Below are 25531 nucleotides of genomic sequence, written 5' to 3' on the forward strand. Positions count from 1 at the left end.
ATCAACGTTGGAGTTATGTTATTCATTAGAAGCTGTGATTTGATTTTTATAGACCTGCTGTCAGTGCTTGGGTTCCCAAATCAGTCATAGGAATTCTGCCTCGGTTTTTAGCCATTGAGCAACTATCACATATTTAGAGATTTAGCAACAAGGAGATAGTGTGAGACCTCTTACTTAGAGTGGTCGGACTTTCTAAATGACCAATGCATTCAATGATACTGGAGGCCCAAATTTTTGTCTCCCATTGGAGGTGTGAATTGAATCAAGCAATGTTAAATTCAGCTGGAAAAACAATTTTCCCCATTAAGTTAAATTATTAGTCACAAGTAAGGCTTACGTTAACACTGTAATGAAGTTACTGTGAAATTCCCCTTGTCGCCACACTCCGGCATCTGTTCGGGTCAATGCCCATCTTTCAGGTTGTGGGAGGAAACTGGAGCACCCGGAGGAAACCCACGTAGACACGAGGAGAACGTGCAAACTCCTCACAGACAGTGACCCAAGCCGGGAACTGAACCCGGGTCCCTAGCGCTGTGAGGGATCAGTGCTAACCACTGTGCCACCGTGCCGCCTCGACTCATCTTCCTGACCCATGCTATTTGCACATATATTTTCACAAGTCAGGAAGGTATTATATGTAAAATACACACATACCTCTTTCGAGTGTCAGAACCACAGGAAATTTTTAATTCCTTCCATGCAGATTTCATGCGTTGCTGTAGGTTTTGGAAAATCTAAAACAGCGCATCTCTTTCGAGAGTTTGTGACCACTGGGGGAAGCTAGCTGAGGAGCCCAGAAAATTCTTAAAGGGTGGTGTAAAACAATTTAACACCTTCAAATTTCACTTTTAGATGTTGTATTGTAATATAGATGTGTTTTTAATGCAGAGATTCACCATAAGGCTCTGTCCTGCAATGTAACATTGACCACAATTTTGTAAATGTTAACATGTATTACAATGCTTTTTTTTCCATTGGATAAACTGCCATAATACATTTGCAAATATAGAACATTGCTTGGTAAATTGTCTTGTCATGTTTGGTACTGAGAATTAAATGTCAAGACAGCTCTGACTGTGATTAAAAATCCCCTGCTTTTGAATAGGAAAACATGTCTGAGTACCTGCTTTTAAATGAAAAATCTACCTATTCATTCAATTTCAGCCTTTTGCAGTTGCAATAATGCCTTGATAGCTGTGGCCATTATGAATGTTTGGCTGTGTTCCAAAGAAAATGAATATTTAGTTATGTTGAGACACCTGTTCAGCAGTATGACTGACAGTATTACAAGACTGTATTAGCATATGCAGCCTGTGATGTGGTTTCAGAGTATGTGATGATCTATTTGTACAACATAACCATTTAAAGGATAAAGATTTTATTCAATTGATATGTTTTTTTGCAGTATTAATGAAACATTTTTTATTGATTTGATTTGATTTATTATTGTCACATGTATTAACTTACAGTGAAAAGTATTGTTTCTTGTGTGCTATACAGACAAAACATACCATTCATAGAGAAGGAAATGAGAGAGTGCAGAATGTAGTGTTACAGTCATAGATAGGGTGTAGAGAAAGATCAACTTAATGCAAGGTAAGTCCATTCAAAAGTCTGACAGCAGCAGGGAAGAAGCTGTTCTTGAGTCAATTGGTACGTGACCTCAGACTTTTGTATCTTTTTCCCGAAGGAAGAAGGTGGAAGAGAGAATGTCCAGGGTATGTGGGGTCTTTAATTATGCTGGCTCCTTTGCCGAGACAGCGGGAAGTGTAGACAGAGTCAATGGATGGGAGGCTGGTTTGTGTGATGGATTGGGCTACATTCACGACCTTTTGTAGTTCCTTGCGGTCTTGGGCAGAGCAGGAGCCATACCAAGCTGTGATACAACCAGAAAGAATGCTTTCTATGGGGCATCTGTAAACGTTGATGAGAGTCGTAGCTGACATGCCAAATTTCCTTTGTCTTCTGAGAAAGGAGAGGCATTGGTGGGCTTTCTTAACTATAGTGTCGGCATGAGGGGACCAGGACAGGTTGTTGGTGATCTGGATACCTAAAAACTTGAAGCTCTCGACCCTTTCTACTTTGTCCCCATTGATGTAGACAGGGGCATGTCCCCCTTTACGCTTCCTGAAGGTCGATGACAATTAGTCGATTCATTGTCACAGGTTTATTTTTTTAAAACCTGCACTTAAAACAATTGCCATAGGATTGGGATAGAGGGATATGGTCCCGGGAAGGGTAGGGGTTTTAGTTCATATGGGTAGCATGGTCAGTGCAGGCTTGGAGGGCTGAAGGGCCTGTTCCTGTGCTGTAATTGTCTTTGTTCTTTCTTTGTTCTTTGATATTGCAAGTTGTTTGGCTCTGGGGATTCTCTTCCCCAGGGACCAGTGGCTGCTGGTTCATTGAATATCTTCAAGGCTGAGTTAGATAGATTTTTGATCAACAAAGGAGTAAAGTATTATGGTGGATGGACAGGAAGATGGGGTTGAAACCACAAGCATATCAGCTAGGATCTTATCAAATGGTGGAGCAGGCTTAAGACACCAATGTCCTACCCCTGATCCTAATTCTTGTGTCCTTGTGTGCATCGTCCCTGAAGACTGAACATAGTGGATACTGGGTGAGTAGCCATGGAGGATACATGAAGGCACAATTGTACAAGGTGGGATCTGAGGGGCAAGGAGGACATGGATGATTTGAGTGGGTATGGGGTAGCATGGGACATCTGTGGAACCATGGATATGACATGAGGGCTGTGGGAGGGGTATGAGGAGGTGAAGTGTGATGTGTAGAGGGCCGTTAAATGATGTTGAAAGCTGGGTTGCTGTGTTGGAGAACAGAGGCAGGCATTCTAATCAGCCACTTCCACATCCACACTCTTCCCACACTTCATCAAGGCTTGCCAGTTGCACTGTGAACTGGAACCCAGTGTGAAGAAACAAAAATCCCATTGAAGTCAGGCTTAGGATGGATGTACAGCTCAGAACCTACATTAGTGCATTAGTCATGTTTTCCAGAAGCTACTCATAAATGTGGGCCAAAATAAACAAGAGGGTGAAAGGTTATCAGCGATAACCTACCTCAGTAATGCCTGTTTCTTCCAGTGGGACTGCTGTCTTTCCAATGCTGCTACACCTCTGACTACTGCAGCCACATTGGGAAGCCTGCCAATCATCCTTAATTAGATGATGAATGGAGAGAACTTGGCAGCCTTCCACCTGTCAGTGTACCACTGATCCATTCAGTTTTGGGACCCAGCAATGATGCCGACAGCTCAAATGTTTCCAAAAGCATAAGATTCCTGTCTTGAATGTTGAAACAAGGGCAGCACAGAGTGGTTCGCACTGCTGCCTCACAGCGCCAGGGATCCGGGTTTGATTCCCGGTTTGGGTCACTGTCTGTGTGGAGTGCGCACATTCTCCCCATGCCTGTGTGGGTTTCTTCCGGGTGCTCCAGTTTGCTCCCAAATATGTGCGGGTTAGGTTGATTGGCCATGGTAAATTGCCCCTGAGTGTCAGAGAGGCGAGCAGGGTAAATACGTGGGGCTACAGGGATAGGGACTGTGTAGGGTTGTGGTCGGTGCAGACTCAATGAGCTGAATGGCCTCCTTCTGCATGTAGGGATTCTATGATTGTATAAGTTGCAGCTTGATGAGATATGCTATGTCACCCCTTGAATTGCGACTGCTAATATAACACAGGACAGAGTTAATAGGAGCTGGGTCCACATTGGAACAAAACATGGCCAATTTACTTTCAGAGCGGTGCCTATTGCCTTTTTTGTCGGGTGACATCCTTTCCCAATAAATAGTGGAAAGAACAAAAAAAGTGCATTTATTTCGCACAGTTCTTGTTCTCATTCAGTTCTCTCATGGCCAATTAATTAGTATTGAAGGGTGGTCACCGATGTTATCAGTGACAACAAGATCATTTTCCTCATCTGTGGTGGGGGAGCTTCAGTTGCACAGCAGAAGGGAACAACGATACCCAACTTCACTGCAAGTTTTTGATTTGCATTGGGTCAAAGGCAGAGGCCAACAAGACCTCCCTTGGTGTTGCGCACTGTTCCTGGTGGTATGAGCGTCATCCTGTTGAGAATTTATGGCTGACTTTGCAGCTAAAATCAGCATGGACCTGCTAATGTCAATATGGTGACAATGTTTCTATCGAGGACACCATGTGAGAGCGGCCATCCAAATGGAACATTCCACTTAATCTTCTCTGCCCACGAGCGCAGTTGTTAAACACAATAATAGGTCTCTTTCTTCAACAGAAAAGTGTAATGTCATTTACGAATTTAATGAGTTTTGAATAATGTTTTACTGGATGATTAAGATCACAAGTTAATGCTGGCATTTTAATTGCTTGAAATCATTATCATAGTAATGGAATGATTGTTATCTTTGGAATTTAGCCCTTTTTGAATAAACTCCTCACTGCCCATTTGAGATTCTTCAGCTCAACCTCTGACTTTGGTTGGATAATTAGTTCATCTGAAGGAACATGTATATTGACTTATCTTTTGGATTATTCTGAATATTGTAGGTGCCAATATATTCTGAATTGTTACCTTCTAAATTGTTGCTATGATATGATTAATTGAGGAGGAGAGTCAATATTGAAAATCTATAAATTATCAGCACATTTTCATCAGCTTTTAAGATTGTGATCACGATGAAAGATGGTGTAGCAATTTTTTTGTTTAATTCAGTTTCCCTATTCATTAACAAAAAGAAAGTAAAGTAAGGATCTTTACATAAATTCATCTCCAATTAATGTTTGTAGCGCTAAAGAGAAAGGTCTTCTCTGTTAACTATTCATTATTCGTGACTGAGGGATATTTCTGAGCTTCATTTGTGGACCTCACACGCAGACATTCCCTCTGATATTACTCACATTCAAAATATCATGAAGTGGAGGTTATCATCGCAAACAAGCCAAAGCTTTGTTAATTAGAGCAGAAATGAGAAACTGTTTGAAACTTTTATTGCCTCAAGGGAAAGTTTTCCCTTTGGCACTGGTGTGAATAATTCTTACACTAAAATCATTCTGCTTTAGTCAGTATCTTTTTGTTGCATGGACTCCTGGAATGTATTTCATGGTGGCTTGCGGTGGAATAGTCTGCATGACCTTTGTAAAGGGTTATGCATCTCACCATTATCCTGAGGAATTGTGTAACGGGGGGGCGATTCTCCCAAAAGTGCTGAATTGGTGAGAAAACTGGTCCAGATCACGACTGTTTTTTCAGTTCAATTTCAGACCTGAATCTCCCCACTCTGTGCTCTGCAGAGGTCACAATCGTGAATCTCATTAAAAGCCTAGGGGGCGGGGCCTATTCGTGCCGGAGTCTGACAGTTTTGGAACTCTGCGCATGCACAGTGGTCCCAATCTGTCAATCGCTGCCCAGCCGGGACCTTCGCACTGCTGCCGCCCCCCCAGCTCCCCCCCCCCCCATGGCCCGATCGCGGCCCACATAAGCATTCCCAGGCCAGCCCTGACCCCCGCCTCCCCACCCCCATCCTAAAACGCCCCGATCTCCACACCCCCCCACCCCCAGCAATGGCGATCCCCCCATGGCAGACGCCCACCCCCCTGCTGACCCCCCCATGGGAGGCAGACCACCCCCCCCAGGAGGCAGACCCCCACCCCGGCAGACCACCCCCTCCTGTGTGCCCCGATCGTTGGCCTCCCTCCAGCCCCGACCGATCCCAATGCAGAGTGACCCCCCACCCCCAATGATCACCCCTAGGCCCGCACACAATAGTCCCTGACCCCTTGACCCTGCCCACAATAGGACCCATCCCTTGGTCCCACCCCTTGGCCCCTACCCTTGCCTCGTTGGTCCCATCCCTTGCCCCCCTTGACCCCACCCCTTGCTCCCAGGACCGTCTCCTTGGCACTGCCTGATGCCCAATGGGCAGTGCCAAGGTGCCCCCTGGGCATGAGCATTTTGCCCCTTGGGCAGTGCCAGGTGGCACAGGCTGACATTGCTAGGATGCCCATGTCCAGGGGGCACCAACCCCCCCCCCCCCCCACTGCCCGACCCTCTGGGGGGCCTCGATTGCCCCCTCTTTCATTCCAGTGGGGTCTTCTGCTAGTTCCCTGCAAGTGAGGAGCTACTCTAAACCCCGTAAGCCAGCATAATCAAGGACCCCACACCCCCCTGGACATACTCTTTTCCACCTCCTTCCATCGGGAAAAAGATACAAAAGTCTGAGAACACAGCCGGAATTCTCTGGTTGTTCAGGCCGGTGGGAATTATCTGGCCCAGCTCGCAGCTCAGGCCCACCCGTGGGTTTCCCTCTGGCATGGGGTGATGTCAATGACCACCTCCCACTGGCAGGAAACACACGGCTGGGAGGCCGGAGAATCTGGCCCGACTTACCAACTGGCTCAAGAACAGCTTCTTCCCTGCTGCCATCGGACTTTTGAAAGGACCTTCCATATATTAAGCTGATCTTTCTCTGCACCCTAGCTATGACTATAACACTATATCTTGCACCCTCTCCTTTCCTTCTCCCCTATGTACTCTATGAACGGTATGTTTGTCTGAATGGCACGCAAGAAACAATACTTTTCACTGTATTGCAATACATGTGACAATAATAAATCAAATCAAATGTGGAGAGACTGGAGAAGTTTAGATTGTTCTGCTTAAAGCGGGGAAGGTTAAGTTGGTGGTGCGGGGAGGTGGGTTCACTAAAGATGCAAAACAAAATTAGTTTCCATAATGAGTAACTGAGAAGCTGTTTTAATTGTTAAGAAGGTCAACTGTTGCAAAATAACCAGAAGGAAGGTAAGATGAAATATTTTCTTGTAGCAAGTAGTCATGATCTGGAATGTACTGCCTGCTAGAGTGGTGAAAGCGGAATTAATGATAACTTTCACAAAGCAATTAGATAATTCCATGAACAGGAAAATATTGCAGGGTTATAAGGAAGAACAAGGAGGTGTGACTTATTCATTGGTTTCCAAAGGGCCAGCATGCGTACATTGGGCCATTTGGCTTCCTTCTGTGCTGTATGACTCTGAATGGGAGCATCACAATAATTCTGCCTAAATATTTAGCTCGCTTTATTAAGAATATATGTCTTTTGTCAAGCACACCCAACAAATGATCAGGAGGTTCAACCTTTTCCTTGCAATAATTGATTCCGTGTTTTTAATTTCAAGCGAAAGGAAATGTAATCTGTTTAATACAACCCTAATGTGCCAAGTTATATGGAAAACAATCGTGTGTAATCTGGAGTGTAAATCCAGCAGAATGTGCAGCCTGGGCAAAATGGTCTTCACTTAGTGGTGATTTACAACGAAAAGTATTAAGTTAGCCTGAATGAATAGATAAAGGTAGAAAAATGGCTTGGGATTTTCACTTTTTAATGCTTTGGCAGAACGAGCCCTTATCAGGAGTTCAGCAAAGTGGAATTGCCTGTATTCCAACAAGTCTGATAGAAATCTTCAGACTGTAATGATTCCACTGTTAGGCATAGTCTGCACTCCGGGCCTGCAGAATAATAGAAGCAGCTGGCAGTTTTTTTCCCTCAGTGTGTGTATTCTCCTCCTGCCCAGTGGAACTGCAGTGAACTGTTACACACATCAAAACACAAATAAACCTTTTTTATTCCCAGCCCGGCGGATAAAAGAGATTTAGATACTTGCAAAGATGACTGTAGCTCTTCCACCAGGTCAGCTTTGCAAGTCCCTCTCTTGTCCTTTCCGCATTGTCCTCCTGCACCCGATCACGCACACATTCAGGATCCAGCGGGTGTAGATGGCTGTTCGCTACAAGATCATAATGCATTTGGAGTGCCAGTTTCAAGTATGTAAGGAAAAGCCTCCACAATAGAAGATTTAATCCCAAAACCTCCTGACTGAATGATGGGAGGGCTACCATGCACTGTGCCAAAGCTGACACTCATTCACTGACATGAGTTGCAACTTATCATAGAATCCCTACAGTGCAGAAGGAGGCCATTCGGCCCATTGAGTGCACTGACTTTTGCTTTTAATTTTTCAGTAATTTTAATTAAGTTTATGCACCTTTCTAACCATTATGCGCTGTTTTTACTTTAAAAAGAACCACTACTTATCCATTTATATTAATACAAACCTGAGCAAAGTGGCCATTCAGCTCGTGCTAATGGTAGCATCACAATGAAGTTGATCTATTAAGAACAAAGAACAAAGAACAGTACAGCACAGGAAACAGGCCCTTCGGCCCTCCAAGCCTGTGCTGCTCCTTGATCCAACTAGACCATTCGTTTATATCCCTCCATTCCCAGGCTGCTCATGTGACTATCCAGGTAAGTCTTAAACGATGTCAGCGTGTCTGCCTCCACCACCCTACTTGGCAGCGAATTCCAGGCCCCCACCACTCTCTGTGTAAAAAACGTCCCTCTGATATCTGAGTTATACCTCGCCCCTCTCACCTTGAGCCCGTGGCCCCTCATGATCGTCACCTCCGACCTGGGAAAAAGCTTCCCACTGTTCACCCTATCTATACCCTTCATAATTTTGTACACCTCTATTAGGTCTCCCCTCATTACCCGTCTTTCCAGGGAGAACAAGCCCAGTTTACCCAATCTCTCCTCATAGCTAAGACCCTCCATACCAGGCAACATCTTGGTAAACCTTCTCTGCACTCCCTCTAAAGCCTCCACGTCATTCTGGCAGTGCGGCGACCAGAACTGGACGCAGTACTCCAAATGTGGCCTAACCAGCGTTCTATACAGCTGCAACATCAGACTCCAGCTTTTATACTCTATACCCCGTCCTATAAAGGCAAGCATACCATATGCCTTCTTCATCACCTTCTCACTTGTGCTGCCACCTTCAAGGATTTGTGGACTTGCACACCTTGGTCCCTCTGTGTTTCTATACTCTTGATGGCTCTGCCATTTATTGTATAACTCCCCCCTACATTAGTTCTTCCAAAATGCATCACTTCACATTTATCTGGATTAAATTCCATCTGCCATTTCTCCGCCCAATTTTCCAGCCTATCTATATCCTGCTGTATTGTCCGACAATGTTCATCGCTTTCGCAAGTCCAGCCATCTTCATGTCATCCGCAAACTTGCTGATAACACCAGTTACACCTTCTTCCAAATCATTTATATATATATCACAAATAGCAGAGGTCCCAGTACAGAACCCTGCGGAACTCCACTGGTCATGATGTGGAGATGCCGGCTGGACCTAACGTACGCCTCTCTTTTCATTTTGATCAGATCCTCAATTTCCCTGGTTATCCACGGCTCTCGAATCCTACCTTTCCTATCCTTCCTTTTTACAGGCACATGCCTGTCCTGCAGCCTTATCAACTGTTCCTTAAAAGACTCCCACATGTCAGACGTGGACTTACCCCCGAACAGCCTCTCCCAATCAACGGCCACCAATTCCTGCCTAATTCAGCTATAGTTAGCCTTCCCCCAATTTAGCACCCTACCCTTAGGACAACACTCATCCTTGTCCATTACAATCCTAAAGTTAACAGAGTTGAATTCACTATTTGCCACATGTTCCCCTACTGAAACTTTGACGACCTGATCGGGCTCATTTCCCAGAACTAGATCCAGTATAGCCCCCTCTCTAGTTGGGCTATCTACATACTGTTCCAAAGAACCTTCCAGTACGCATTTTACAAATTCCTCCCCGTCTAGACCCCCAGCCCTAAGCACTTTCCAGTCTATACCAGGGAAATTGAAGTCTCCCGCTACAACAACCCTATTTTTTCTGCACATATCCAGAATCTCCTGACATATCCGTTCCTCCACTTCCTGTGGGCTGTTGGGTGGCCTGTAGTATACCCTCAGCATAGTGATTGCGCCTTTCCTGTTTCTGATCTCCACCCACAGCGACTCATTACATGACCCCTCTAAATTGTCCACCCTCTGCACCGCTGTAATATGCTCCCTAACTAATACCGCTACTCCCCCACCTTTTTTAGCCCCTCCTCTGTCTCGCCTAAAACACTTGTACCCCGGAATATTCAGCTGCCAGTCCTGTCCTTTTAACCATGTCTCTGTCACCGCAACCACATCAAAATTCCGCGTAAGCATTATGGCCTTAAATTTGTCTGTCTTACCCGTTGCGCTCCTCGCATTGAAGCAGATATACTCCAGACCTGTAGGTCCACTCAGGTCATCCTGCTCCAGAATGCTTTTCTTCTTAGCTAGCCTTGCTCTGGCCCCAGCCTCAGTACTTACTGACCTACTGTTTTGATCCCCACCCCCCTGCCACACTAGTTTAAACCCTGCCGAAACACTCTAGCAAAACTCCCAGCCAGAATATTTGTGCCCTTCCAGTTAAGGTGTAACCCATCCTTTCCATACAGGTGCCATCCTCTCTTGAAGACTACCCAATGATCTATGAATTTGAAATCCTCCCTCTTGCACCAGTCCTTTAGCCACATGTTCAATTGTAGAATCTCCCTGTTCCTGGCCTCACTAGCACTAGGCACTGGGAGCAGTCCAGAGATTGCTACCCTCGAGGCCTTATTTTTTAGCCTAGCACCCATCTCCCTGAATTGCTCTCATATGACCCCCCTGCTCTTTCTACCTACGTCATTTTCACCAATGTGTACAATTACATCTGCTTGATTACCTTCCCTTTTTAATATGCTTCCTACCCTCTCGGAGACAACCAGTACCCCGGCACCAGGGAGGCAGACTACTATCCTGGAGTCTCATTCGCGCCCTCAGAACCGCCTGTCCGTGCCTCTAACCATTGCATCCCCCACCACTATTTCTCTCCTAATCCCCTTCTTTCCCTTCTGGTCCTCTGAGCCTGTCTCTGTGCAGGCGATCTGGTCCTCGTAATTGTAATCTCATTTTCTGTTTCCTCCCCTATATTCAGTAACTGTATCCCAATTCCTGATTGGCTCAGGGTGGGATATTCTGCCCCTTTCAGCAGGACCGGAGGATCCCACCAGCTGGGAGGGCTGGAAAATCCTGTCCTCAGTGTTGATAGCGAACTGTGATAATGCGTTTAATACTGGAATGACCTTCTGCCTGAAAGATCCCATTTCTTTATAAAAATCTAGTGCTTAGAACCAGAGAATCTTTACAATGCAGAAGGAGGTCATTTGGCCCATCAAGTCTGCACCGCTTCTCCAAAAGAGCATCCCACCCAGGCCCTATGCCTGTAACCCCGCACATTTAGCATGGCTAATCCACATAGCCTACAAAGCTTGGGACACTAAGGGACAATTTAGCATAGCCAATCCACCTAACCTGCGCATCTTTGGACTGTGGGAGGAAACTGGAGCAACCGGAGGAACCCCATGCAGACATGGAGAGAATGTGCAAATTCCATACGGACAGCACACCAGAGGCCGTAATTGAACACGGATCCCTGGCTCTATGAGGCAGCATGAGCACTTATCTTCTGTCACAGCCTTTTTGGATAGCATCTTACCAAATTCCATTTGAAATTTTCTGAAGAATCTTCAATTCTTTGTATAATTCTGGTGAGTTTTCGCTGTATCCGGTTGTTGGAGAGAAAATCCTAGTAGGATAGAGAAATTTCAAATAATCAGGGACTTAAGTCAGTAATAAAATACTAGCAATAAGTGAAATGACCTCAGATCAGACTCAGCCTAATAGGGGAACTGTCTACATGAACATAGCAAGAAATTTAAATAAGTATTAGATTTGGACAAGTATTTCTGATTTAAACATGTATTTTGGTATTTTAAAATTTATTAACTGTATTTTTAAAATGTAACTGTACACTTTAGCCAAAGGCAGGCTGCTGTGAGGGATGCTGGGAAGGAGCCTTCGTAGACAGAACCACATTCTTTGGAAACAATGAAACCACAGAATGTGCAAGTTCTTATCAGTGAAAGTTGCTAGTAGTAAGGTTCTCAGGGCTACTTATGAATAGGGTTTCTCACACTATCCAGATAAGACAGGTCTCTGCTCAGATATGAGAATGCACACCTGTCTGGTTTGGCCAGTGACATTGCAGGAGTTGGTGGGACCCTTAACATTGACCTTTGTAGCTAAACTTCAGGGATTACAACAGAGGAAGAAGCATCAACAATAGGGGGAGGAAGCATTCAATTCGACGGACCAATGAAATCCCATGATGTCAGGGGATAAAATGCAATTGGCTAAAATATGTGGCAAATGTTATTAATGATTGATTTATATTGAAAATAATTTGATCATAACTAATGAAAGGTGGGAGAATTTGATATGAAAAATGTATAATTGATCGATCTGTGCATTGTAACCTCAGAGTTATATTGGAAAACTCAGAGCCTTCTCTTTAGAGAGGCATTGGACTGCCCAGTGTTATCCCTCCCATTGATCGTTGGTTAATTAAGGTACGTCCTTAAACCGGGACACTGGTTTTCATGAGTCTTTGTTTTGGCAGAAGTTTTGGCGATACCTAGCCTCCAGAAAACCCCGCAACACCAGTCAAATGGCTTTCCTTTCTTTTCCAAATCTTTCATCCATTTCTCCTAAATAACCACATTTAATTTCCAATATATTGGGCAAGATTTTACGGCCTTGCTCATCCCGAAACTGTAAAATTCTGCCCGAGGTCATTGGGCCTTTCCATTGTCCGCCTGTAATAAGTCCTCAGAGGCAGAAGTCCCTTCACCAAAATTCCTTTATTTACAAGTCTGACAACTGTATACAGAGTGCTTTCAGTGAACAGTCTACACCAGGAGTGCCAGAGGTACTGATACTCCTGGTTAAATACAAAGCAAGAGTCTCCCTGATTGGCTCATCAATTTGGCCCTTAATTAGGAGTTCATTTTCTAACAGGCCCACCTCAATTACCTGATTAAAGTCGTTACATCGCCCCTCACTCGCTCCGATTTCTGTGGCGGGTGGGGTGGCAAAATTCCGGCCATTGCCTTTCCTCAAAGTGTTGAAATAAAGACTCATTGTACTGTCTCTAACTGTAATGATTAATAATGTAATGTATTAGAGTCTTCCCTCCAAGTTAGAATGATGGGGGAAAATATGGTAATCTGTTGAAGTGGATTAAGAATTGGCTGAATGATCATAAACCCAAAATGATTTTCAATAGACCTGGATCTGCTTGGAGATCAGTTATCGGTAATATCCCACAGGGATAGGTGTTAGGAACTTTGCTACTTATTATTTTCATCAGTGATCCAGATTTAAATGTTGGGGAAATAATTATTAGTTTGCAGATGATGCCAAGATATGTCAGAAAGTTAGAGGATACTCAACTTTTACTAGCGGATCTAGATATGTTGAAGATTTAAATTGTGTTTGGCAAATTATATTTAACTTAGAAAAAGGTGGATAGTAATCAAATGGTCAGATGAAGCTGACCACACCTACACCCTACAGGGAAAATAATTAAAAGCAACAGAGAAGGAAAGAGATCTGGAATACTTACAACAAAGAAAGAGGCAATTCCACCCATCGAGTCTGCACACACTCTCTGACAGAGTATCTTACCCAGGCCCTCTCCTCCACCCTATCCCCGTAACCCTGTACGTTTCCCATACCTAATCCATCTAACCGAGACATCTTAGGACATTAAAGGACAATTTAGCATGGTCAATCCACCTAACCTGTACATATTTGGAATTTTGGATGAAACCGGAGCACCCGGAAGAAACCCATGCAGACACGGGGAGAACATGCAAACTCCACATAGACAGTGACCCGAGGCCGGAAGTGAACCAGGGTCCCTGGCATTGTGAGACAGCAGTGCTAACCACTGTGCCACCGTGCTGCCCTAAATCTGGGTCACTTTGGTGCATCATTTTCAAAATATTTCTGACTTTTTAATTATTTATTCATTCATAGGATGTGGACATCATTAGCTAGGCCAGCATTTATTGCCCATTTGTAATTGCCCTTGAGAAGGTGATGGTGAGCTGCCTTCTTGAACTGCTGCATTCCATGTAGTGTAGGTACACCCACTGTACTGTTAGGCAGCGAGTTCCAAAATCTTGGCCCAGAAACAATTAAGGAAAGGCAATACGGTTCCAAATAAAGATTATGGGTGGCATTTTCTGGCTGTGCTCTTCCCAAGACTGGAAAATCCCATCCAAGGTCAACGGACCTTGTATGGTCCCCACCCCTCCCTCCCGGCACCCCGCAATCATTCCCATGGCGGGTGGGATGGGAAAATTCCACCCTATGTGTAGTTTTTAGGGGAACATGGGTGGTGTTCCTATGCATCCGCTGCCCATGCCCTTCTTGGTGGTAACTTAGAAGGTGCTGCCAAAGCAGCCTTGGTGAGTTCCTGCAGTGCATCTTGCAGGTGGTAAACACTGCTGCCACTGCTTCAGTGGTTGTGGGAGTGAATGTTGAAGATGGTGAGTGGGATGCCAATCAAGCGGAGCTGCTTTGTTCTGGATGATGTTGAGCTTCTTGAGTGTTGTTGGAGCTACATTCATCCAGACAAGTGGAGAGTATTCCATCGCACTCCTGACTGTGTTTTGTAGACGGTGGACTGGCTTTGGGGAGGTAGAGTTACTCTCTGCCGGATTCCTGGCCTCTGACTCACTCTTGCGGCCACGTATTTATATGGCTAATCCGGTGAGTATTGCCGGTGCCATGAAGCCATAGGAAAAGCAAATATATTCTCGGGTGTAATAAAAACAGAAAGTACTGTAAATACTCAGCAGCTTTGGCAGCATTTGTGGAGAGAAAAGAGAGTTAACTTTCAGATCGATGACCTATTTGGATGGAAACATGAACCATTTTATTTCAGTTTTCCAGCATTCACAGTTCTCTGCGTGTCAATGAGGTTCCAGGGTGTGTAAATATATTTTGGATGCAGATGGTGAAGTGAGAAACCAGATGCCAATTTATTTGCAGAATATTTGCTCTAACTTTACACATGTCTGCCGCCTCCCTAACTGAGTGTCCCAGCAGTCTTGAGTAAACTAAAACAAATGGCCAGATTAACTTATTAAAAACATCTTAAAGGGGGACTACAACTAAAACAAAAACTACAGAGGAGGTTTATCAAATTAAAATATGTCCGGGCGGATCATGTACTCTGGCCGCTGCAGAATCGTTATACCATTTTGAGTAAAAATCAAATTAACAAATTGACTCATACACAATGAACAAATTGACTGCTCCTTAAAGAGACACTGTAACAAAAAACAAATATTTAAGAGCAACATATCAAATTTAAATTAAAATAATATTATGTGGGGAGAAAATGCACTGTTTAGGGGCAGACAGTGGCGTGGTAGTTAAATCATGGGGCTAGTAATCCAGAAACTCTGGCTAATGCTTTGGGGACTTGGGTTCAAATCCCACCAAGGCAGTTGGTGGAATTTAAATTCAATTAATGAAATCTGGAATTGAAATCTTGGTGGAATTTTCCCGTCCCACCTACCACGGGAATCACAGCAGGTGGGACGGGACCATACAAAGGCCTGTTGACGTTGAGGGGCGGCACGGTAGCACAGCGGTTAGCACTGCTGCTTCACAGCTCCAAGGACCTGGGTTCGATTCCCGGCTTGGGTCACTGTCTGTGTGGAGTTTGCACGTTCTCCTCGTGTCTGCGTGGGTTTCCTCCGGGTGCTCCGGTTTCCTCCCACAGTCCAAAGATGTGCGGGTTAGGTTGATTGACCATGCTAAAATTGCCCCTTAGTGTCCTGAGATGCGTAGGTTAGAGGGATTAGTGGGTAAAATATGTAGGGATATGGGAGTAGGGCCTGGGTGGGATTGTGGTTGGTGCAGACTCGATGGGCCGAATGGCCTCTTTCTGTACTGTACTGTAGGGTTTCTATGATTTCTGTGAGTGCGAATTTCAGGCCACGCTCGCCCCAAGACCGGAAAATCCCACCCCTTTTATCAGTGACCATGAAACCATCATCGATGGCTATCCTTACCTGGTCTGGCCTACATGTGATTCCAGACTGACAGCGACTCTTAACTGCCCTCTAAAATGGCCGAACAAGCCACTCAGTTCAAGGGCAATGAGGAATTGGCTATAAATGCTGGCCAGCCAGCAAGGTCCATATCCCATGAAAGAATGAATAAAAACTTGCCCCTGTGAAAACCCCCAGTCATGGATGGCCTCAAAATTACTAGCAGACGCCACATCCTCAAGGTCATTTGGCTGTGAACGTACCTTGGTGTGGATCTACCTGATACGCTGCAGGAAAGGATGTCCCGAGACATGGTACATTAGGGAGACCATGCGGACGCCACGACAATGGATGAATGAACACTGCTCAACAATCACCAGGCAAGAGTGTTCTCTTCCTGTTGGGGAGCACTTCAGCAGTCACGGGCATTCAGCCTTTGATCTTCGGGTAAGCGTTCTCCAAGGTGGCCTTCATGATACACGACAGCGCAGAGTCGCTGAGCAGAGACTGATAGCCAAGTTCCACTCACATGAGGACGGCCTCAACTGGGATCTTGGGTTCATGTCACACTATCTGTAACTCCCACGACTTGCCTGGGCTTGCAAAATCTCACTAACTGTCCTGGCTGGAGACAATCCACATCTCTTTAACATGTGCTTAACCCTCTCTCCACTCACATTGTCTGCACGTTTAAGACTTGGTTACCTGTAAAGACTCGCATTCCAACCATTATTTTGTAAATTGAGTTTGTGTCTATTTATGCCCTGTTTGTGAACACAATTCCCACTCACCTGATGAAGGAGCGGCGCTCCGAAAGCTTGTGCTACCAAATAAACCTGTTGGACTTTAACCTGGTGTTGTGAGACTTCTTACTGAACGTACGTCAGCATGGTTTTGTGAGAGGGAGGTCATGCCTCACTAACCTGGTGGAGTTTTTTGAAGAAGTGACCAGAATGGTTGACGAGGGAAGGGCCGTGGATGTCGTCTATATGGACTTTAGTAAAGCATTTGACAAAGTCCCTCATGGTAGGCTGGTGAAAAAGATTGGATCTCATGGGTAAAGGGGGAGGTGGCTAGATGGGTGGAGAACTGGCTTGGTCACAGAAGACAGGGGGTGGTAGTGGAAGGGTCTTTTTCCGGCTGGAGGCCTGTGACTAGTGGTGTTCCGCAGGGCTCTGTATTGGGACCTCTGCTGTTTGTGATTTATATAAACGATCTGGAAGAAGGTGTAACTGGGGTGATCAGTAAGTTTGCGGACGACACAAAATTGGCAGGACTTGCAGATAATGAGGAACATTGTCAGAAGCTACAGAAGGATATAGATAGGATGGAAATTTGGGCAAAGAAATGGCAGATGGAGTTCAATCCTGATAAATGCAAAGTGATGCATTTTGGTAGAAATAATGTAGGGAGGAGCTATACGATAAATGGCAGAACCATAAAGGGTGTAGATACGCAGAGGGACCTGGGTGTGCAAGTCCACAGATCCTTGAAGGTGACGTCACAGGTGGAGAAGGTGGTGAAGAAGGCATATGGCATGCTTGCCTTTATAGGACGGGGCATAGAGTATAAAAGTTGGGGTCTGATGTTGCAGATGTATAGAACGTTGGTTCGGCCGCATTTGGAATACTGCGTCCAGTTCTGGTCGCCATACTACCAGAAGGATGTGGAGGCTTTGGAGAGAGTACAGAGGAGGTTTACCAGGATGTTGCCTGGTATGGAGGGGCTTAATTATGAGGAGAGATTGGGTAAACTGGGGTTGTTCTCCCTGGAAAGACGGAGGATGAGGGGAGACTTAATAGAGGTGTACAAAATTATGAAAGGCATAGATAAGGTGAACGGTGGGAAGCTTTTCCCCAGGTCGGTGGTGACGTTCACGAGGGGTCATAGGTTCAAGGTGAAGGGGAGGAGGTTTAACACAGATATCGGAAGGACATATTTTACACAGAGGGTGGTGGGGGCCTGGAATGCGCTGCCAGGCAAGGTGGTGGAGGCGGACACACTGGGAACGTTTAAGACTTATCTAGACAGCCATATAAACAGAGTGGGAATGGAGGGATACAAAAGAATGGTCTAGTTTGGACCAGAGAGCGGCACGGGCTTGGAGGGCCGAAGGGCCTGTTCCTGTGCTGTATTGTTCTTTGTTCTTTGTTCTTTGTACCTTGGAACAGAGGGCTGGGTCGGACGACCTCTCAACCTCCCACTGTCTGGACCTTGGCTGAGTCTTCCTTTATACATCCTTTGAGCCAATCAAATAAACCAACTGAATAATAAACTAATTAGCAGCACGTTATAGTAACAGGAAACAAAACTTGAAAGGAAACTTAAATTTTGTTAAGTTGATCTACTCCAGCCCCTGCAACACCCATTGGCCTCCCACGTACTGTAGGACATTGTGCACTTCCCCTTCAATGACACCCTGGCACCCACTGAAGAGAGGCAGGCAATCAGATTATATGACCCCCTACTCCCCCACCCCCCTCAACTGCCCGCTGCCTGGTCCTATTTGTGGCCACCTTAGCTGAATCTTTTCTTATGCTCCTTTGTGTAGATTAGTAAAATGACTAACTAATGAAACAAGCCCCTTAAAGGGACCCTGTAACAGAAATTAAAACTTTTAAGGAAATTTGTATTCAGTTAAAATAATATTTTGGAAGGAGATTAGGCACTCCTGCCTCTCCGGTGCCCACTGTTCGCGGAAGGCGTCAAGCAGACCGGCCGACACTGCATGTTCCCACTCCAGGGTCACCCAGGCATGAACATTGGCGTGGAAGACAGACAGACTGTCAGATCAAACGACCCTCCCCAACTGCCCGCTGCCTGGACACAGTTATGACTACCTTGGCCAAGATTTTATATTCCTTTCAACAAACTTAAAACAGTTACCCCAAACAACTAATGAACTGCCCTTTAAGAGGGCACTGTAACAAAAAATAACAAATGATGTTTTGTTATCCACTTTTTTGGGTACATCAATGCAGCAAATAAACTCATTGACAAATGAATTCATCAGAGTCTTTCTTTATATACGCTTTTGAAGAACTCTAAACAGAAAAACAATGACCAGTAAAACAAAATAATCAAAGGGATTGGGGTGGGGTGGGGTTGGTGGTGGCAGCCTCTGCTGGGGCACTGTAATGAAAACTAAATGTCAAAAAGAGACTCAGAAAATCAAATCAAAATGGGTCTTGCGGGCCGGAGGGGGGTGCGGAGGGAGGAGGGGGTGATGATGATGCAAGTTTCTTTTTATATATGCTTTAGTTACTTAACCAATCAATATTCTTGACTTGTGTATCTTTAACCTAAATAATACAATTACATGTCATTAACAGGGGAGGCAAGGGCCTGGTGGTATTATCGCTAGACTATTAATCCAGAAACCCAACCAATGTCCCGGAGGTCTGGGTTCGAATCCTGCCACGACAGATGGTGCAGTTTGCATTCAATATTTTAAAAAATCTGGAATTAAGAGTCTACTGATGATTGTGAAACCATTGTCGATTGTTGGGAAATACCCATCTGGTTCATGAATTTTGCGCTCTCTCCTATCCTTCTTTATGAATGGTATGCTTTGTCTGTGTAGCGTGCAAGAAACAATACTTTTCACTGTATACTAATACATGTGACAATAATAAATCAAATCAAATCAGATCAAATCAAAGAATGTCCTTTAGGGAAGTAAATTTGCTGACCTTACCTGGTCTGGCCTACATGTGACTCCAGAGCCACAGCAATGTGGTTGACTCTCAACTGCCCTTGGGCAACGAGCGATGGACAATACATGCTGGCCAGCCAGCGATACCCATGTCCCACAAATGAATGAGAAAAACAGGGTGTATTCGCAGGATAGTTAATTATCAAAGAAAACATACTATTTAGTCTTTATACAAGAATTTAGTTAGATGTCAGTAGTGTCCAGTTTTGGTCTGTTCATAGTGGAGGATATTGAGGATTTGGAAAAGTTCAAGTGGAAGACGAGAAGACTATTTACCAACTTCAAACAATTTATGACCCAAGATGTCTCAATGAGTCATGTAGGTGTGATTTTCTGGAGGTTTATAAAATAGTGAAGTGACTAGACTGGCCGTCAACCAATTATTACAACTGAATAGATCAGATAGAACCAAGAGTCACACTTGAAAATCACTTTTTTTTCTTTTAAAGTTGTTTTGTTTCTTTTATTATTTCATGGGATGTGGTGGCAAGGCCAACATTTGTTGCCCATCCTTAATTGCCCTCGAACTGAGTGGCTTTCCTGGTCATTTCAGAGGGTAACTAAGAGTCAGCCACTTTGCTGTGGATCCGGAGTCACTTGTTCAGCCAAAACCTGAGTGAACCAGATGGATTTTGACAGCCATTGTTGGTTATCATGATAACGATTACTGAGGCTAGCTTCATGTTCAATATGTATTACTAAGATTCAAATTCCACCAGCTGTTGTAGTGGGATTCAAACATTATTCCAGGCTTCTACTTTCTAATCCAGTGACATCACCACTGAGCCACCATCCACACTTTGTTACAGAAAGGAGAACCAGATTGAATTTTAAGGCAGCTTTTCTTCTCCTCAGAATAATGGACATGTGAAACAGATTGGCAGTTTATGTCATGAACACCGAGTCATTACTTCTTCAAATGGTGCTGGACCTATTTTGAACAGTGATGTTGATGACATCTTTAGAGAACAAAGAGAACAAAGAGCACAGGAACAGGCCCTTCGGCGCTCCAAGCTTGTGCTGAACATGATGCCCTAACAAAACTAAAAAAAAACCTTCTGCTCTTACTCGGCTCTTATTCTCTATTCTTACTCTCTTACTCTCTATTCATGTACCAATCCAGATGCCTCTTAAATGTTGCTAATGTGCCTGCTTCCATCATCTCCTCTGGCAGTGCGCTCCAGGCACTCACCACTCTCTGCATGAAAAGTTGCCTCCGCACATCTCCCTTAAACTTTCCCCTTCTCACGTTGAACCTGTGCCCCTTGTAATTGACACTTCCACCCCGGGAAAAAACCTCTGATTATCCACCCTGTCTATATCTCTCATAATTTTGCAGACCTCTATTAGGTCTCCCCTCAGCCTCTGTCTTTCCAGTGATAACAATCCTAGTTTATTCAATCTCTCCTCATTGCCAACACTCTCGAGACCAGGCAACATCCTGGTGAACCTTCTTTGCACTCTCTCCAAAGCTTCCACATCCTTTTGGTAGTGTGGTGACACCACCACCACACTTCCAGAAGTAGGTATCCTGTAATATAAATCAGAGTCGGTGTGATCTCCTAGGTCAGTCTCGATCACCTAAAGGGGTCGAAGATGTATTTTTCTAGTTAGTTTTCTCTCATTAACTTGTGTTTTTCAACTGATCATTCATCGCTCCGAGGCGATTACATATTTTTGGACTGGGAAGAGTGCTTGTATTATGATACATGGCATCATCACTGCTGGAAGCAGTAGGTCCAGTTGGAGGAGGCTGGTTGGATCTGTAGGTCTTTTCTTATCTGACAGTTTCATACATTTCAAAGACCTCAAACCTGTGAGAATGCTTCATCTTGATTACTATAATCTATCGCTTTTTAAAATGTCAGTCTTGGGATCCTGTAACCAGTGCTTTGATTTCCCTTGTCATACATCCTACTATTTCTAACTTTTGTGGTGTTCCGTCTTCTGGGCCATAGCCATTTGTTCATGGTTTAAATTGATATAATGTCAATCATTTCTGTGACAAAACAAACATAACTGCATGTCCCCTGAAATGTATAGCCATAATGTCTCGAATTTGTGACATATATCCTTAGTCGGGCATTGCTACGCTGTGGGAAAGTCAATCTGCAACTGCAATTTTCTACCATTAGATGTAGCTCCATAGCTCCATAGCTCCTGAAACCATAGCTACACGTAGAGGTAGAGCTTTGATTTGCATAATATTGCCCACTGCAGATCTTGATTGCCTGTAATGGAAATGCATATTGGACGAGATGTGTAACAAGTGACTGATGCGATGCTCTCTGTTTTGTGCTGTTCTCCTTGAGGAATTTATACCCAGTCGTCCCATTAATGCATTTTGAGACATTCACCATACCCTGGAACGATGAAGATAGATTGGAAAGGTTGGGTCTGTTTTCCTTGGAGAAAAGAAGGCTCAGAGAGGGACTTAGAAGTATCCAATATCCTTAGGAGTGTGGACAGGATGAAGAATGGGAAAGTGTTCCCACTCCAGAGAGCATCAAGAACAAGAGGGCACAGATTCGAAATAATTGGCAAAAAGAGTAAAAGTGATGCGAGGAAATGAATTTCACCCAGAGGGTGATTGGAGTCTGGGAGAAACTTTCTGAGAGGGTGGTGGAGGCAGGTTCGATCGAAGTATTCGAAAGGATATTAGATTGCCATCTGAAAATAACTAACATGTAAGGTTAGGAGGATAAGGCAGGGGAATGGGATTAGGTAGAATTTTTTTTTCAGAAAGCCAGAGCAGACTCAATAGGCCAAATGTCCTCCTGTGCACTGTAAAGATTCTGCGACATATTCCTGAAGACAGTAGTTGCACTGTATAAATCTGAATGGACAAGATGTAACACATTAATGGTTAGGATTTGATGGAGTGACAGGTGGTGTGTGCTGTCCTTCTGTCCACAATGGACCTTTTGTCCCAAGCTATATTTCCATTCATAATCTATTATTTTTATTGTTCTGACATTTTACGTACTTACATTAAAATATTAAATTAAGTTGAAGAACCGCAGAGCAAAATTGATTAATAAACTGACCTTTCACCTCTGTTGAGTTCACATCCAGTCTCAGGTAATAAAGTTTATTTATTAGTGTCACAAGTAGGCTTACATTAACACTGCAATGAAGTTACTGTGAAAATCTTTTAGTTGGCGCACTCTGTTGCCTGTTTGGGTACACTGAGGGAGAATTTGGCATGGCCAATGCACCTAGCCAGCATGTCTGGAGCATCCGGAGGAAATCCACGCAGACATGGGGAGAATGTGCAAACTCTGCACAGACATGGACCCAAGTGTAGAATTGAACCCAGGTCCCTGGTGCTGTGAGGCAGCAGTGCTAACCACTGTGCCACCGCGCCGCTCCTCCTTTCTCTATTGCCTCCTTTCGCTAATGAGTGTGAGCAACAATATATGAAGTGACCCAGTTCTTTTTGGTGACAGCAAACCAGTAGCACAAAAACAGTACCATTTTGGTGGTAAGTCAGTCGTCTCACTAACAAAGCCACGAGGCTGACTTGAGGAATGGAAATGTCAGGCCTTGCACTGGAAGGTAGCCTTTCTGAGCTAGAAATCATGAGAATTGTTGAGCTAGAATTGTTGCAGCTGTGCTCTGCATCTGGCCTGATGAACAAATGATTAATTTAGCAAGAATAACGTGTCCCCTCTCAGAGTTCTTATTCAATTGATTGGCGTATTTCTGGTAGTAGCAGTCGCAAACATTCGGGGGAATGTTCTGCATTTCTTTTGTGAAACATGTTAAATGTCTTCTTCACAGATTTTAACATTCACCACCTCCTCCCTCCATCGCTCCCAGCAACACAATCAAAATGGTGGACAAATTCATTTTTCCTCATGGTAATTTCCTGTAGCACAAATTTGTTAACAAAAATTAGAATAGATCAGCCAATCAGGACAATTGTATCTTGATGTGTCTCAAGCAGATATCAAGCCTCTTAACTCTCAACTGGCACAAATGATAGGGAAAAAGAAAATCATAAATCCAGCAATCCGGCAGCAAATTTGTGAAGTTAATTTTGTTAGCAGTGCCTCAGAATTTAAAGGGGCATTTTGGCCAAGTTTTCAAACTGGAATTGTACAACACATCACAGAGCGGCACGGTGGCACAGTGGTTAGCACTGCTGCCTCACAGCGCCAAGGACCTGGGTTTGATTCCTGGCTTGGGTCACTGTCTGTGCGGAGTTTGCACGTTCTCCCCATGTCTGCGTGCGTTTCCTTTGGGTGCCCCTGTTTCCTCCCACAGCCCGAAAGACATGCTAGTTGGGTGCATTGGCCAGGCTAAATTTTCCCTCAGTGCACCCGACCAGGTGCCTGAGTGTGACGGCTGGGGGATTTTAACAGTAACTTCATTGCAGTGTTAATGTGAGTCTACTTGTGACACTAATAAATAAGCTTAAACTTAGCATATGAAGTTGGCCATGACTACTTTGAGCAACTGTAGGAAAATCTGGGAGAACTTGTGACAGTTTAAAAAGATGTGGTGAGGCGAGGTTACTTCTTCGAAGTAGAACAAGACAGATTTATAATAACAGTCATAGATCTAAAAAAACACGATTCACCCAGAGAAATAAATTAATTTCCTTGTTGTATCTCCCTCTATCTTAATCCAGCCTGCTAATAAAATTGAGATTTTGATCAATTTGGCCTGGAAGGAATTTTAGTTTTATTTATAATGCCATATGATGCTTAGAAGTTATATTCAGTTCATACAGGATTATCTGCTTGAGAGATATAAGCAACCTGCAGCTAATTATTTGGCACAAATTAATTGGAATACCAAATTGAATCAGCTATGAAAATATTTTTTTTTCCAAACACCATGGGCAGGATTTTGTACCCTCCCCCATGGCAGGTTTTGCTGGCAGGCGGTCATTTGACCAAGTGTAAGGGTGGCCTTACACCAATTGAGGCCCTTGAAGGCGAAATTAATGATGAACTGGGATGAACTACATTAATTCTACTACAGTGGAAGAATCTGTGAACCACACATCAAGTCAAAGGAAAACATTCCCTACCACCTAATGAAACTCTAGCAGAGCTAACAGTTGCATGTGTGGCACACACTACCGAAGTTGTCTACTAAATAAACTATTCACAGTGAGGAGTGACGGATTAGTGTAGAAACCACAGATCATGGTGTTGCTCCTTTGTGATATTTGCATGTCGGTTAGCTCAGTTGGCTGGGTGGCTGGTTTGTGACGCAGAGCGACAACAACAGTGTGGGTTCAATTCCCGTTCTGGCTGAGACTATTCATGAAGGCCCCGTCTTCTCAATCTTGCCCCTCGCTTGAGGTGTGGTGATCCTCAGGTTAAAACACCATCAGTCGGCTCTCCCCTCCCTCAAAAGGAGGAGCAGCCCATGGTCATCGGGGACTATGACGATTACTAATCTGCATTTTCACCTTCTGGTGTTAGCTTGTGCAGGGCATGAAGTGATGAACTGAGGGCGACTTTGTAATGCGGTCGGCTGATTTATTTTTCTTTCTCTTCCAGGTTTCTGAGGTGCTGAAAGAACTGAAGCATGCTGCAGCTTGACTTTGCTGTAAGTACCAGAATTGGAAAGTGTGTGGAAAAACCTCCCTTCATTAATGACAAGCATGAATTGTAAAAGTGATTGGTCGGAAGCCAATAATGCAACAGGGAGGAGACCTCAGAATACTTCTTGCAGTTCCTACACACTTTCTAATCTTCCTCCTTAAACTTTTGTTCAGAACTGTTCCAGTTTCATTTCTCCCTGTGGAATTTAGAATCTTCTGGGTTCCTCCTTCGTGTATGGAAATATCCCAGAACCTGGTGCTGCGTAGAGGGTGGGCTGTGATGTATCTGCAGATTTGAAAATTCAGTGCAAACCATATGCATTTTTAATCAATGAGGTGCCTGGTAAAAATGCTGTAGAAAATTTCCCTGCTTTATGGAATGAAAGATTAAATGGTTGCATACATTGTACAATATCATACAT

General features: G+C 44.3%; 1 protein-coding gene across 1 annotated transcript in view; it reads left to right on the forward strand.

Annotated features, from left to right (window-relative positions):
• Window positions 1-25531, forward strand: part of LOC144505046 (teneurin-2-like) — a 2673959-nt gene that overhangs the window by 205733 nt on the left and 2442695 nt on the right. The window contains exon 4 of the mRNA XM_078230751.1: window positions 25075-25114. The gene's annotated coding sequence lies outside the window, so the exon portion shown is untranslated. The remainder of the gene's footprint in view (window positions 1-25074; window positions 25115-25531) is intronic.

This window comes from Mustelus asterias, chromosome 16, assembly GCF_964213995.1.
Source record: "Mustelus asterias chromosome 16, sMusAst1.hap1.1, whole genome shotgun sequence".
Lineage (NCBI taxonomy): Eukaryota > Metazoa > Chordata > Chondrichthyes > Carcharhiniformes > Triakidae > Mustelus > Mustelus asterias.